Below are 16240 nucleotides of genomic sequence, written 5' to 3'. Positions count from 1 at the left end.
GGATCATTTCTAGGGGTAAGGGACATATAGGGTCCCACTAGCAAACATTCTGAATTGTGAGCTTCAGGACCAAATATATTGGATCAGAGGTTTTTTTGTACCGTCTAATCCAGGCTCTGATATTGAGCATAAACTTGTCTTTTCAGTTTCCCTCTTCTGCTCTGAGTTGTCCAGAACCAGATTTGGGACTCTTTTCCAGTCCTAACAATCTGCTCAGATCATGACTTCCCCAGCAGGACTGCGAGGAAGGAGAGGATGCAGAGAACAGGGTATTTGCAAAAGCAAACACTCGCCTTAGGTGAACTCAGCAGTGACCCCTGGATTAAACCCCCAAAGGCCACTGAATGGCAGTGACAAACACTGCTGACGAGTTTGAGGACAAGTCAGGACATAAAGTCCACTCTCACTCCCCAGGCGTGCCATATTACTTACCATCACTGCTATTATTTAGCCATTTGGACCACGCATCGTACAGTATCAGAGACAGGGCGCCCCGAGACAGGAAAGGTCTGGGATCGTAACTGAGTCCCTAAGCTGTGTTGGTGGCACTTGCTTTTTTATTATTATTATTATTTTTGTCTGCAAAAATCACTGAAGTAAATACCAAGTAATTATGGTGTTCTGAAGTGACCTTATGGAGCATGTGCTTGAGTCCATGGACCTCAGCCAAAGCTACTATTGTGGATTTCATGCCAAGGCTTGGGAGAACCCTGGCTCCCTCCCATTGTTTTCTTTGGCCAGGCTCTATGGATTCTCAGCCTGGCAAGAAAGCCCCATTTTAAAAGTACTGGCAAACATCGTGCAGCTTGTCACACCACGGCTTATGATTTAGGACCTTGATTTAGGCTCAACACTGGGCTCTTTTGTTTAGCTGTGTTGGTACATCATTTGCAACTTTGTATTAGTTAATAAACGTCAGTCGGCTAAGAGCGTGGCATGTCCAGTATTGCGGTGAGGATTTTCCCTTGAATATACAATCTGTAGTGGGAATGACTGAGGGAAATTGAAACAGCTCTGTCCATCAGCTGGGGGCTTAACCTCGTGTAAACAAGGCTTTCTAATGCAATGGATGCTTCAGTGATAAAACGATATAGCTGCATACCTGGGTAAACCCAGAGCTGGAGGATAAGGATTTGCACTTCTCTTTTTTGTTTAATAGAAACTTTTTCTCTTTATGATTCGACCTCAGAAATACAGGTGAAATTTGAGGGGATTAAAAAAAAAAAACCAAAACCACCTCTCTGGCTCCACAAATCCATCTTACAGTCCCCTCAGGCTTTGCTAGTACATAGTTATAAGCAAAAAATGACTCTGCAGAAAACAGCCTTTTGGTAAAAACCAGCTCTTGCGCAGTTTGTGTATTTTGGAAGCCATGTTTGACCATTTTACTGGCTAAGGATAGCAAAAACCAGACACTGAGATGCAGACTCCTCCAAATCCTCTGTGCATGGGGGGGCGGGGGATGAGGGCAGGCTGAATATTTAAGATCAAACTAGTGTGAGGGAGAGAAGTCTTCTTTTAGAAATAGAGTCAAATAGCTCAAAATCTCTGTACCTTTGTGACTGGTGCTGCTGAAATTCAAAAGAAAAAAGCAACCCTCTGTGCTGCTTGATTAGAAATTAATAAACCAGCCAGCTTTCTCCCTGAGATAACTGTCACTTTTTTCACTGTCAAATTAGTCAAGAATAGTAGAATACAATTATTAAACTGTGGTTACAAATCCAAATGAGCTAATAAACCAGCTAATTAATGACCATACTGGATCAAATCACCGGTGACTGAGTTGGCCAACAATGTAGCAGAGATGAAGCCCAGACTGGGGTCGGTTCCTACTAATACTGAGCCTAAAAATTTAAGGATGTGGTAGGTGCTACCCCTTGGCCCTTGCAGCCACTACAGATCTCTCCAGAGTCCAAATAGACAAGGAAACTTTTCGTTTCCTCCATCTTTAAGTCCAGCATACCTACCTTTGCTAGATAATGCTTGGTAATTCCTGCTTCCTCACCAGGGAGCTCTGTTGGTCGTATTTTACAGCCTGTGTGCGATTCGAGGCAGGACTGCTCAGAATCTGGTCTAGGAAATGAAAAGCAGTTCCGTTCTGATACGTGTATCTATACAAAGGGCTATTGATTCCAATTCTTACTGTCTCTTTAACACCTCAGAAGTGTAAGTGAAAAATATCAGAAGCAACTGCCTTCCAGTGTACTTTCTATATTGGTAAAATAGAAAAAAAAGGGGGGTATTGTTACTGCATGACAAACGAGACAAGCCTGACAGGACCCACTCCCCAGGGCCTTATCGCATCAAGGTTTGGTGATGTCCCCTCTGGTCTGTATCTCACACCAACAGGTTTCTCTGGGCTCCTGGCTGATCAGTTCAACCCAGCACAGACACGTTTTTCTCCTTTTATATGCCTTGGCTTGGAAAGCACTGAAATCATCCTTGCTTTGTGGTATCATGTTGGAAGTGTGGGAGTATGACCGTATTCTGCTCATAGCTAACCGTGGCTATAATTCCATCTTGCTCCAGTCTCTGGCACTTCTCCAGAGCTGCTCTAACCAACACAGGTTAGCAAAAGCCAATCCTGATCAACCCATAGCAAACTGGATCCCTGAACAGCTTGGAAAGTCCCTGTCTTTACATCGGTGGGTGTTTTACAGTATCTGTCAGAACAGCCGCAAGCGATGCGCAATCCAAAACGCACGGGATTAAACCAGAGCCGACGGCACGACTGGCATCTCAGCGCCCGTCCCCAGTGGGCTGCGGAGGGCTCCCCCATGGCTCAGCCTCGGCGTATCCATGGACATAACTCATGACCTAACGAGCTGCTGTGGTTTCTCACTCCCCGCCTCAAAAATCCTCATGGCTTTCTCTGAAAATACACCTTGAGGTTCCTCTGCGACCAACTGGAAGTTGATAAAACAACCGCTCGTGGATTAACAGGGTGAAGGGTCAGCCTCCAGTCACAGGATCCAGTGTCAGACCTGTCTTACAGCTCATTCGTACAAATCCCATTTAAGCTAAAGAAAACTAAAATGTGTGCACACCCCAGCCCACTCCGATGCCTGTGTACACTTCACACCAGCCCCTGTGAGTTCTGGTCCCAAATTCACACCCAGACAGGAAAGGGACAATTTTTTGCTTCAGGTGTGACTGAAATCTCACTCAGCTCACCATGCTCATGAGAATTCAGTGCTGGATCTCACTGAACAGCTGACCTGACTTCAGTCTTGCCATATGAGGCCAAACCCTAACAGAAACCACCTGTGGTATTTCAATAGTATTAAATCCAAGCTGAATTCAGCCTTGTACCTGACTCGCATCCAGCATCAATTTCCTTGGCCCACTCCTAGTCGCTTGCTGTCAGCACTCCAGGACTGAGAGTCATGGAAGAATAAGCTGCATTCTGTTAAACCTCATGGCCAACGCTGCCAGCTGAAGTGTTATCCCTGCTATCCGTACTGGGGATGGTGATGGGGTATGAAACAGAACAGTTTGTTTTCCAGATCTGATGCAAGGTTTCAGTTATTCAGCTCGCAGTTTTGACTACAAGGGGGGTTAGCCAGTTCTGACAACATATGGATGTGGTTCATGTTTCCTATAGGATCTGGAAAGGTCTGAGGCATGACTCTGTCTTACTGCAGCACTTGGAACTGGCTGCGATGCACAGCAGGAAGAATTCCTGGGAAAGGCCGTGGCCTCTCCAAGGATGGTCCCCAGTCCTGGCACTCGCTCCCCTTGTAGTACACCAGCTCGAGAGTGCAATAGTGCAAGGTTTGTTCATTTAGCCAGCATCTGGCTGACTGCAAGGCATACCATTGTTTGCTAGCAACTGAGCAGGAGAACTCATTTCTTGTTATCTCTTTTGTCCATCTTTATATAAACATTTCTAATATCTCAGCTGCTTTGTACTGGACAGCAGCAGACCTTGTGCTATATTGGCATGTCAAATATGTGTACCATGTACCTGCATAGGGGAAATCATATGAATGGAAGACATGTGGGGTCATTTCAACCACAGTATATAACTAAGGCCCCATCAGGCCATACTGATTATGGAATTTAAGCAATAAACAGTTCACTGTTTTGCTGTTTTAAATACGGCATTTTTCAGCCCCATCTTCCCTAGATCCTGTAGAAGCTTGCAGATTTATCCTTGAGGCAAAAAGACATCTAAGATGCTTTTGCATCTCATCTTTCATCCTCCTTCCCATGCTCCCTCTCCTGTGAACCAGAGCTGTCCCCCGAGGCCATGCCCACACAAAGGGGCAGCCATAGCTCTTCCATGCACCCCACAGCTCGAGAGCCCAGGTGCCCACGTGTCCTCCCCAAATATCAAGATAAAACCTCTCTTCCTGGTCTTGTTTCTTTTTAGAAAGACGCACAAATGCACAGGGAGGGAAGGAGCTCAGACAACTTCAGACAACTTCTCCTGGTTGTCTTGGAAAGCACAGAAAGCACAAAGACCAGAGGACCACAGGTGCCTGCACTGAGCACAGCCCCAGGCAATAGCTCCAGATATGGCCCTTCCACTTGTCAGTGATGTAGGGCAATCTCTGCCAAAGACAGCCAGTACCACTGTCTCCTCAAAAGGAAGACAAACCTTCTAGCACGTAGCCCAGCAAGCGGCACCAGGTTCTGGCCCCATTGCTGCCAACACCATTAGGGAAAAGCGATGTCAGCGACTTCAAAATGAGAATTTGGATGTGTGGTGCAGGTTCATCTCACCAGTTTAGGTATAAACAAGCAGAAATGCAAACAACATTAGCCAGAATTATTTATGATATGAACAGTGACCTGGCACCTGCCACTTCATCACCCATTTCTGTTAGAAGAGGTATCCTTGTCTCTGTTTGCCACCAGCTCAGAGGAAGTTGCTTTAACTAATCCTGTATATGTGCCAAAAATAGTAACTGAAGTTATGCTCATGTGTATCAAAAGGAGGGAGGGCCACCAGAGATTCTGAGGACAGGACACCAACTTCATCCTTGTACAGAGAAGATTCACTGAAATGAAGATAACAATAGCAAGAAGATTAATATAAGATCAAAGGAGAACATACTGCCTTTTTCCCTCAAGGGCTTGATACTGCAACCATTATATCAATGTCAAAACTCCCACTGCATTTAGAAAAGATTTTAAATATTTTTGGAAAAAAATATATTTTGTACAAAATGTCATTTGTGTTGAAAGAATGTTTGGACAAGAAAATAGTAACTATTATTATTGGCATTATCACAGAAATAAGGCCCCAGTTGTCCTTTCTTAGAAGAGTTAAATTTCTCCTATTATGAAAGAGGAAAACAATCTCTGTAATGAAAAATTTTCCAGCCAATGCCCATCCAAAACTCCAGGTCACCAGCAAATATATCCAAATACACAATAAGGTCACACAAAGAAATACAGAGAACAGCCCTCTGTCTAGAATATTAAGTACTGGAACAAATAACAGGAACATCCCTGTTCACATTTTTCCCAGCATGGTCCTTCCATGCTGAAGGTTGCTTTTTTTTTTTTTTTTTTTTTTTCCTATCACACTGCATGGATTTTTCTCTCTCATCATCCGTGTCCCCTCCATTCCAAGTAAAGCAAGTAGCATTTCTTCTTCTGGAGTCACCTATTAGGCTACAGAGCTCTAGAGCCTGCAGATACAGCCAAGCCCAACTAGAAGTGGTTTGTTTGTTTGTGTGTTTAAATGAAAGACAACACTTAACAAATAACCTTTCACTTGTTCCTATCCTCCTCTGTTCTGTTTCCTGCAACCTCATGCTAGCAAGTTCCATCTCCTTACTACTTTCATCTTCTCTACTGTTTCTTCATCCTTTTTTTTTTTTTTTTTTTTTTTTTTGTGCCAGAAGTGACTGAGCTTTCTCTGACTGTAAGCCTTACCAAGGAAAACAACCGTTGACACAGATCTGACCACAAGTCTGTCATACCAGCCTTTAGAGGGGAAAATACAGGTTTGATCAATTCAGAGATCAGAGCTCCTTCACTCACCATTCTAGTCAAAACAAAAAAATATGCACTTAAATCGTCATTCACTTGGTTCTTACAGGTATAGTACAAATGTATCTCAATGGTTATTTTGAGTGCCCCACTACCTTTAAGATCCTGCTCAGCACATTTCTTACCCCAAGATTTTCAACAATGACTGCTACAATTTCTTACCCAACCCTAATCCCATACTTCCCCTTGTACTATCAAATTATTTCTCATACTGCAGTACTACATTGACGTTGCTGGATCCTCTCCCAGGGATGAACTTGTTGGATATATGCATGCACACATGGAAAAAACAGATTTGAAAACTTAAAGCCATATAAGTCATGCATGAATAATGTGTTCATGTTGGGAACTTAAAGGTGGGGGTAGCCCTCAGTACTGCAAGCCACCTTTTTGCAATAGCAATTATAGCCAGAGGGGTCCTACTAGTTTCACAGGCTTTTAACAACCGTTTTATATACTGTTGTGGCAAGATAAGGAAAAGGAGCTCAGAAAGTTTGTGTGCACTGAATTTCTTAGTTGTCCTTCTCTAATTCTCCCATAAGTGGTATAAAGGAGAGTCAGAACCTATTGAACCAGGGTCTGTTTGCTCCGTCCAAACATTATTAATGATGTGAGCTCCAAGGAATTTGTTCCCGTCTCTCTCAGTTTCTGCATTTTGGACAGCTTTTCAACAGAAAGATCAAGCACTATCTCCTTTCAAAGTGCCTCTAATTGGGTTATTACTGGGAGCATAAAATACACACGTTTATTGTTATTGAACCTACCACAGGCTGAGGCTCGCCAGCACTCAGAGCTCCCTGCCACTGGCAGCAGACCGCTATTTTCCCCTGTTCAAATTGTTTTGATGTAAAGGAGTAAGATGCCTCCAGTGTCCGTCACGACAGATTTGCACGACTGACCCCTTCTTGAACAAACTTTGCAAACCACGAGTATTCACATCTGAGTAGAAATCGAGATGAAATGAAGTTGTTTGCAGAACCTTTTTCCTGCAGAATTTCTCAAGGTTCACGTCCAAAAAACCTCCCTCCCATCCCACAGACATCCTGTACTGGGTCAATAGCTCTCCACCCGGCCATACCTCGATCCACGCCAGGGACAGAGGGAACTTTGTGTTTCGTTAGCGGGTCCTGTAAGCCAGAACTATCACTGCAGTGGCCACAAGCCGCCCCACGCAGCCCTGCCAAACCCAGCCATTTCTGGGGGTCATGCCTCAATCTCAAAGGCTCCCCACGGTCTTCATCTGTGTGTCTTAGCCAAGGGAGATTATCCAGCCCTCCCCACCAGGGTAACAGCTCTTCTCAGAGCTGCCCAGGGCCAGCCCACGATGGTGGGGGTCTCTGCCACTGCCTGGGGAAGGGGGTTGGAGACAGAACTGGCCAAAATCCGTCAGCTGAAGGAAAACAAAATGGGCAGTGGTAAGCTGGCTGGATGTATACTGACTCTAGCAAATTCTTTCCATTGAATAACATACATACCAAAGCGGGGAAAAAACTAGGAAAAAACTTTTAGATTTTCTAAATCAGTCACATTGGTAATTTTTTAAAATTACTATGTTTTTGAAACATTCTAAAGTCTGAACAAAGTACAACATCTGGATTAAACAACATCTTTTGTTCTACCTAAAGTGAAGCCATTTCAATTCTGCAGTTAGTTTGGGTTTTTTTTAATCCTGCCTGCTTAACTCAAAGTCAAGACTTTTTTCTTCTGAATTTTCAGATCAGCTAAGGAAAATCTGTAAAATTTTTCAGTAGCACAAGTCTGGTTGTAAATTATCTGAGATCCTTGCATGAAACACTTTCTCAATTATTTGGACGTTTTATTTTCACCTAGAGTTTCTGTACCCAAAGGAAGGGAGAATTGGGATTTACAGTTCATTCACGTCCCCAGGAACCAACCTAGAGCTGTGAAAGCAAGTGTTCTCAGGTTATTTCTTGCTATTATATGGTCACCATTAACTCAGATTGGATTGTCAATTTCTGTTCGAGCTTAGCTTCAGGACTAATATGAAATTGTGTTGCTGCATAATTCTGTGGCTGTTTCCTTAGCCATAATGCAAGCTAACAGGTTAACCTTGGGTTTTGGTAAGTCATAAAATGGAAATAACTCAGTTATAGGAGCATTAGAATTCTTACTAGACAGCATGCAGTAATTCTTGCTCCCAAGTCATACTGCAAAAGCTTTTTATAATATCTTGCGTTTGCTCTCAGAGAAAACAATTTCACTTCTGTGATCTCCCGCAGACATCCAAAAAGATATTTGAGATTCTGTGCAGCGAGGGATGAATGTGCTGCAGGGTATACTCTCGCAGGCAGCCTGTGCTGGGGCTGCAGAGCCCAAAGTGCAGGAGTACTATTTGCATCAGCATGTGCTGTGTCCAGGGCAGGAATGCCATCACGCGTTTCATTCACTGCAGCTGTAGGAATAGCTTTTGTTACCTTTTAGGGTACATATACAATTAACATCAGGGATATGATTCAAAAAGCATCCACAGAATTTCCATGTTCACAGCACAGGCTGCCAGAGGCAAGCAGAACCAGCTGCTGTAGCTGACCAAAGAAGAGGACCCAAGAGACAACCTATCAAAGCAATCTCACTCACAGATACATCCCAAATGTACCGTGCTGTGCCTATTAAAGTTTCTTTTCTAAATGTGACCCAGCTCATAACCAGAAGTACTTGCCTTCTCGTGGCATCTGGCTGATACTAAAATGATCCAGTGGTGTCAGGTCTGACATGACTGCAGAACGTGCCCACCTAACAGCATTTGCAATGTAGATTGGTGATAGAGAAACTCAAAGCACACTGCACGTGCTTTCTCTTTCTATAGCGTGCAAGGCAAAATGCACCACAGACTTTTCCAGTTCATTTTATGTTCAGAGACTTAAAATAGAAGCTAGATCTCACAACTTCTGGTCTTTTATGGTAGCCACAAGAGCATCCATCCCAGACATTTCACCGCACCAGACAGTTCCACACCAGAAATCTGACACAGTGACTGAATAGCACCTCCCCATAGCTTTCTATAAGCAACTGGGTGTAGATCATAATTATTAGGAGCAGAGGACCAACCTTTTCTTGAGTCATTTTCCATCCCCTTTCAATATGAATTAAGAAGATTAATTATTTTCAAAGAGAATATAAAATGACTAAGCAGAAAGCCAGACCCTTACATGCTAGCAAGGTTGGTGAAACACATCCTGTCGCTTTGGAAGGCACCAGCACGATGCTGCTCATTCAGTTGTCTCCTGGTGACCACTCTGGAAAAGAAGGAGTCACACAAAGGCAGGGAGATTCACTGCTCCCCATGGTGGACATCACACAACAAATCTGGCAAACACCTGTCCCGAGGAGGAGGAGGAATCAAAGCAGAGCCTTGCAGAGAAGGATGATCCGGTGTTGCACCTATTGAGCACTATCCAAATTCCAGACAAGTCTGTGCTCCCTGTTATCCGGCTCTTCATGAACATTCACCCTAATGGGTGTTCCACAGGGTAATTGCCAGCCTTCTTACCAGTAACTCGATCTGCGGGTCAGGAAGGGAGCTGACTGTTGAACCAGATTCCCCACTATTCAGTATTTCCTATTCTCTCACTTAAAATAAAATAAAAAATAATAAAGTCAGTCATCTCATCTTAAAGCAGAAACGTCGACTAGCAAATTTTCAAGGGGACAACTCACGAACAATTCCAGTGCTGAAATCTGTTCATACCAACCATCTGCCTAATAACAGCTCCATGATACTCAAAGGGAAAACACATAAAATGTGTGTCCCTATTTTGGCACCTCAGTAACACAGCTTGCTTTTCAGAAGTACTCCATATCCAACAAGCCCCCATGGAACTCAACATGGGCAGGAGATAGAAACACTGCTTTGGACAGATAATAAGTGTGGCAAAGAGGTGACCTTTGCTACATTTGCCTTCACCAAGCTGAACAGGGATTTGCTCCCTCACATCCACGCCATCAGAAAAGGCAGAGCCAGCAAGAGGGAAACAGACAGGACTCAGCAGCCTAAAATAATTCCCTCAAAATTACTCTGATATATTCCTGGGGGTAAAGGTGAATGCAGAGACCCAAGGCGTGCATAAAATTTGCTCATTTCCCTACAGCGGGGGTTTATTATCAGCTTTGTATATCTGTATTGCTCTAAACCTTGCATTTAGCAGACATCGTTCTAGTAACCGTTTCTAAATTAATAGCATTTAAATGCTGAATATGGGCAGCCTGCAGCTACGTGTGCTGTAGAAGCAGATCTCGCAAGCCTGACTCATAGCAATAACGGCTTCAGCATCAGCTTCTTAATTATGATGGAAATTGCTGAAGCAAATTACCATAAAGGTTTAGGAACATTCAGTCCATTCTGACCCTTCCAGGTCTGTTGCAATATGTATTTTCTTTTTCTTCATAAATGTTAAAATGCCTTCCTTTTTTTATCAGTCTTCTCCTTCTCTTGGGAACATGGAAAGAAACTTCACCATGGCAAGGTACCAAGAAGACAGGTGGCTTCATGCATAAACAATGATAATTGGGAAAGAGGTGATAGAAATTCCACCCTGCACACTTCCAAGTCTAGCACACAAGTTTTCCACAGTGTTTGAGGTTGCCTGAAGCACAAAGGGGTTACCCACTCCACTAAATCCTAACTCAAAATCATTAACAGGTCTTCAACCCACTTATGGACCTTCATCCACGCCAATTTTAGAGCAATGACTCCACAAATCCAGGGTCACATATTTACACTGAGAGGAAAAAAGTGAGAATAGCTGAAGACACCAATCTTTTGCATCAATGTAGCCTTTACAGCCTGATCAAGGCAGGCAAAGCCTTATACTGATGTATTTGTTTGCAACTGACAACTGTTGGGAAAGTTAACAGCCTGCAATAACGCACAGCAATTCCCTGGGAAAGAACTAAAGCACTATCAGTTTAACCTGACATCTTGAGTTTCTGCAAATTTAGTTTTTAAAGGGGTCTGAGTGTTGAGTATTATCATTTTGCTGCTTTCGGAGAACCAACATTGCAAGATAAGTCAGAACAAATTCAAGGCATTTGTACATTTGCAGTAGGGAATTCCTTCAGGTTGGATGAACGAAGATTTACTCCGTTGGCTTATGTTCCGTCTGCTCATGTTGTCATTGTACGAGTTCCAGAGAGCTCCACTGGAATTAATGTACTGATAGGGTCATGCCAGGGGAGCCACATCTGAGATGAACCAGATTTCCACTGGCATTTACTGGATCTTAATAGCACATTTGAACTTGCATGTACTTACACATAGTAGCTGAGAGAGGGGGGCTGTAAGACCAGCAAACTGGCCTTCAGCCTCTCACATGAACTTGTGTGGCATGATCAGTCACTGTGGCTTTTTTTGTCCCAGAAACAAGCACTTCCCCCTGTGTTCTCATACCTCCGTGGATTCGGAACAGAGTGTTCCTTCCCATGCTCCGACCAGGAGGACGATGAGGGGCTGGCCCCGAGGGGTGATAATGAAAATGCTTTGGTAATGAACCCATCTGGTGATGTCCTCGTTGGCCTGGCTTTCAGTGCCAAGAAACTCAGCAGGGGTCACCGACTCTTTAAAGCAAACATATGCACAATACGTACGGATTTTACTTTCCCTGCGATTTCCACCCCACCCCCCACCGCTAATGTTTTAAATACTTTCCCTGAAAATACTTCTCTGCAGGAACGGCTGCTAAGCAGATCTCCAACTTCACTGCTATGCAATTGAGTTAAAGATGTCCCTGCTCATTGCAGGGGGGGTGGACTAGATGACCTTTAAAGGTCTCTTCCAACCCAAACTATGATTCTATGATTTGAATGGCATCACCTTTTCAAGGGAAGAGTGTCTCAAATGACGACAAGCACTTGGCGTGACAGGGCCCATAACTGCAAACCAACACAAGTTAATGGATGCCCAGGCAGCCCCCATATCGCTGATCTATAAAGGCCAGTGTGGTGGTTCAACCTCGGCTGGCGATCAAGTACCACGCAGCCGCTCGCTCACTCCCCCTCACCCAGAGGGACGGGGAGGAGAGTTGGAAAGGAATGTAAAACTAGAGGGTTGAGATAAAAACAATTTAATAATTGAAATAGAATAAAAATGAAAGAACAATAATAATGATGACAATAACAGTTATAATGAAAAGGGGAAGGGAAAGAATAAAATCCAGGGGGAAAGGGAGAAAGAAACACGTGGTGCACAATGTGTCTGCTCACCACACACCGACCGATGTCCCGACAGTCCCTGAGCCACCATCTGCCCATCCCAGCCAACCCTCCAGGTATAGATACCAGGCATGCCATCCCATGGTGTGGAATACTGCTTTGGCCAGTTTGGGTCAGCTGGCCTGGAGCTGTGTCCCCTCCCCATTCCTTGTGCCCCTCCAGCCTTTTCCCTAACAAGGCCTGAGCAACTGAAAAGTCTCACCTCAAAGCCGAAACACAGCACCTAAGATCATTAACTCCATCCCAGATGAAACCAGGACAGCCGGGGTCTGCTTTCTAGTGCTGGGGCTGAACGACATGGCACCACCCGTGCCCACAGATAGAGATGTTCTTCCTTACCAAAAGAGTGCATCTTTGGCAATACTGCCTGTTGAAAACAGCCTTTGGCCATGCTGTCTCCAGGCATGCCTGGACATCATCTAGCAGAGCGATACCTGGCCCAGGCCATGAGCTTGCCACCAGGGTGCTAACACTGAAATGGTCAGTTGTGTGGCAGCCCTGAAGCTTGCACCCTGTCTAGCTCACTAGCAGTAAAGTATCCCAGGACACCAGCTAGCCCAGCCACCTCCTGCAGGACAAGCTCCCAGCATCCAGAGTCTAGAACTGAGGCACCAGCACCTTCATCCACACCTAAACTCCACAGCACGGGTCCATCCTCCTCCATAGGCAAAGCATTGGCTCGTCACCTCCGAGCAGACATAACCACAATGACAAGCCAACAGAATGAAAGGTCTGAAAGGAGAAGGAGCCCACCACCGCCTGTGCCAGGGGGCAGACACTGAGCCAAGCCTGCTGCTGGAGGATTTTAGGGAAGTGCCCAGCAAAAACAACTCATGGGACAAGCAGCACCTTCGGCCCCATGGCCAGGAGGTCTCCCATAGCACAAAGGTGCCCTCCTCTGGCCAGTTTTGACAGACTCGTCTGTAACTGGGATAACGCTTTCGGTGGGAAGGAATGATTAAAATCAGCTGGGAAGCGATCACTGAAGAGCGAATTATCCTGCGGGCTGTTCAAAATGGTATGAGAGATGGGCCAGCTGCACCATGGCTCCCATCACAGCCCATGCGCTGCGCAGGAGGCAGCTCAGACCTGCGGGGAACAGCTACCCCCTGATGAAATCCTCAGGGATTTCGGTTCAGGTCAGCTTGTGGTTCCGAAGCCTCCTGGTTTATGGCTCTTCAACGTAGGTATTGAAAAAACTGAGCTCTAAAAACCGGCTTCTGAATCACAGAACGCAATTTTCTGGCCCACGAATTTCCATCCTGCTAAGTCATCTTTGGACTTTTGTCTCCAAGCAGTTGCCTGACATATCCCAGATGACTATTTTAGGAGAAGGCAAATCATGCCCTAGAAATGCCTGTTTTCTCTCTGCTGACTGTGACGGCAGTCTAGACAGTGAGCACAGATGGAGATCTCTGTATTTGGTCAGGTGAATCACACCCCCACAGACTCCGAGTTTCAAAACTTCACCCTTCATCCAAGCTTAAAAGTTGCTTTACTGGCTAAAGTGGTTCAGGACGGAAACTATCCACAGATACCTTAGGAATCTCTGACTTACCTATCTGTCACACCATGTGTATTCCACCTAGGTATGTCATCGCTTTTTTTTTTTTTTTTTTTCCATTTCATTTTAGTATCATGGAGAAGTTCCCTACTTTCCTTAAAAGATAATTCCACAGACTAGTAAGTCTTGGATTTATTTTTTTCATCCTCCCTTATGGTATATCTTGGGTATTTCCTAGAGGTGATGTGTTTGCATTTAAGGATATCTGACATATAAGCAACATTTATCCACTTCTTATTTAAATACATGTTTTTTTAAAAAATAAATCAATCTAGAATCTCATTACTCAGTTCAGTCTTCTTGTGCTGTATTTTTCATTTGAGCCATCCTTGACTAGCCGATGTCAGCAAGGAGCTGACTTGAACTACAACGTATAAGCCACTCTCCATATATTTAAGAATGTCTACAGCTGTTTAAGGAAAGAAGAATAAAAACACCGTTTCATAAGTCAATGGAAGTACATGTGCAAGAAAATTCAGGTAGCTCTTAACGGGCTTCTTTACATGTCATTGACCAGATCTGCATGATACTTAGACAAAGACATCACAACGGCTTTTTTTGCAAAAATAGCAGTCCATGGGAAAAGGCATATTTTCAGAAATGAACCATGAAAGACAATTAACAGTAACATTGAGACTGCTATGCTAAGGTGAGGTTCACGGGGCAGAGGTTCATTGTAGAAAGCCCTAGAATGCTCTCACGGTGTTTCTATAACACTACTATGCCTTGAAAGGATAACCTATGTCGCAACATATGAGTAGGGGTAACTCCACCTTTTTCCAGGGTGTATTTTTGCCAGCATGAGTTAAGGCTGAGTTGCCCAAGGGCTCTCTGTGTTTAGCCATACATCCCTCATCACATGCTTGGGATTTGCCTTCCTAAAGTCTCCTCCAGTCTGACAGCAGCATTCATGTCACCACCATTACAGCTAAAAAGACCTTCCAAAATACCTTGACTATGGATTTCCCCCCCTCCCCCTGATAATTTGCCTCTCCACGTGGCAGGGAGTAGTCCTGTTTTCAGTTGGTAGGTCTGTCTGGCATGACATGCAAACCACCTAAGATGTTTGCTTCAATTCCCAGCAGTCAGGACAGAGTGTATTTGAACTTCTTGGAACACGCCAGACTTTGGGGTTTCTTGCATGTAATGGTAAGTGAGCTTCCTTGCTTTGATTTCTGCACCAAGTCATGGGTGACAGAAATACTCTTCATTTTTCACTTACGTAGTAGCTCCACTCTTAGATATAATTGCATAAGTCTATTTGGCCGACTCAGACAGCCACTTTGTTCTGTTAACATCTCTGCCCACACCCATCCTCCTAAGTTTGTGACTTGGCTTGGACTTTTCTAAACAGACCATTAAGGGTTTATTAAATCTAGTCTCTCAATAAAAAGAATATATATGGTATTATAAAAAAAATCAACTGCCTGGCTTTGGTTTTTTCCAGTTTGGTGATATTAGAGCTAAATCACCCAGTCTACTGTCCCTTACAGTCCGAGGGCTGTCTGGGTGTAACTGATGCTACAAGTTGGCACAGAGTGTCTGTTACCACTGGCTACTGCAGAGGAGGATGCAAGCCAGTTATAGGCTTGAGTCTTCTTCCCTTACCATTAACACTGGAAGCTTTATTATTATGAAACATTTTTAATACAGCGCCACCAAAAAGCCGAGAACGGGGCTTTTGGGGCACTATACATCCACAGGGAGGTAGACAGTCACTGCCTAGCTTGTAATTAAAAAACAGTATTTTTTTTTTTTTTAAAGAGAGATACAAACAGGGAAGGAGAAGGGGTATTCTGGGTCTAATTCTGAGGTTATGTGAACTATTTGTGAACTCCTCTTCCCCCTGAATGTCTCTTGAATAGCTTCTAAGGGAAATAGCTATATCTGTACTTCTGACAGTCTGTAATGGGTAATAATAATTAAAGCACATCTTAAATAGAAGATAGGAGTATTATTTCTCAGAATTCCTACCAGGAAATCGGGTGGTTTGGCTCAGCAGGGTTGAAAAAAGCCTGGCACATTGTGTCAATATCACAGGATCTGCCTTTCGTTAAATATACAAAATCTCTCATGGTTACAGTTTAATATATAACCATTCTCTTTCAAATTCTGCTTTCAATAGTTTCTCAACATTCAGATCCAGCTTCTTCTATTCCAGTCCTTTTCGCAGCAGCCAAGTCTACAAAAAGATTTTAACACTTCACATGTTCATAATTACTTTCATCGGAGAACTTTAGAGAGCTCTGCAAACATTTATTAACACTTGCAACAGCTCCACAGGTCTGTTGTAGGGGGTTCTCATTTTATCCCCAATGTATAGACAAAGTAACTAAGCTAACAGCAGGCAAAAAGTATTTGACTTCCCACTTCCAAGCTGTAGTGTGCTATTAGATAATTACTCTTCTACTGAGGACAGCTTAATGCCATAATGTACAAATA

At 43.9% G+C, this 16240-nt stretch overlaps 1 long non-coding RNA gene across 3 annotated transcripts in view; it reads right to left on the bottom strand.

Moving 5' to 3' along the window:
• The window catches only part of LOC114015894 (uncharacterized), a 258485-nt gene that overhangs the window by 149891 nt on the left and 92354 nt on the right, over positions 1–16240 (bottom strand). Inside the window, exon 3 of one of the 3 annotated variants that reach the window (XR_008733464.1) lies at positions 4561–5006. The exons of the other annotated variants lie outside the window; for them this stretch is intronic. This is a non-coding gene — a long non-coding RNA (uncharacterized LOC114015894). Of the gene's footprint in view, positions 1–4560; positions 5007–16240 lie in introns of those variants that run through there. 3 annotated transcript variants of the gene reach the window in all.

This window comes from Falco cherrug, chromosome 8 (genome assembly GCF_023634085.1).
Source record: "Falco cherrug isolate bFalChe1 chromosome 8, bFalChe1.pri, whole genome shotgun sequence".
NCBI classification, from domain to species: domain Eukaryota; kingdom Metazoa; phylum Chordata; class Aves; order Falconiformes; family Falconidae; genus Falco; species Falco cherrug.
The sequence above is the reverse complement of the archived record's forward strand: the minus strand, read 5'-3'. Positions and strand labels throughout refer to the sequence as shown.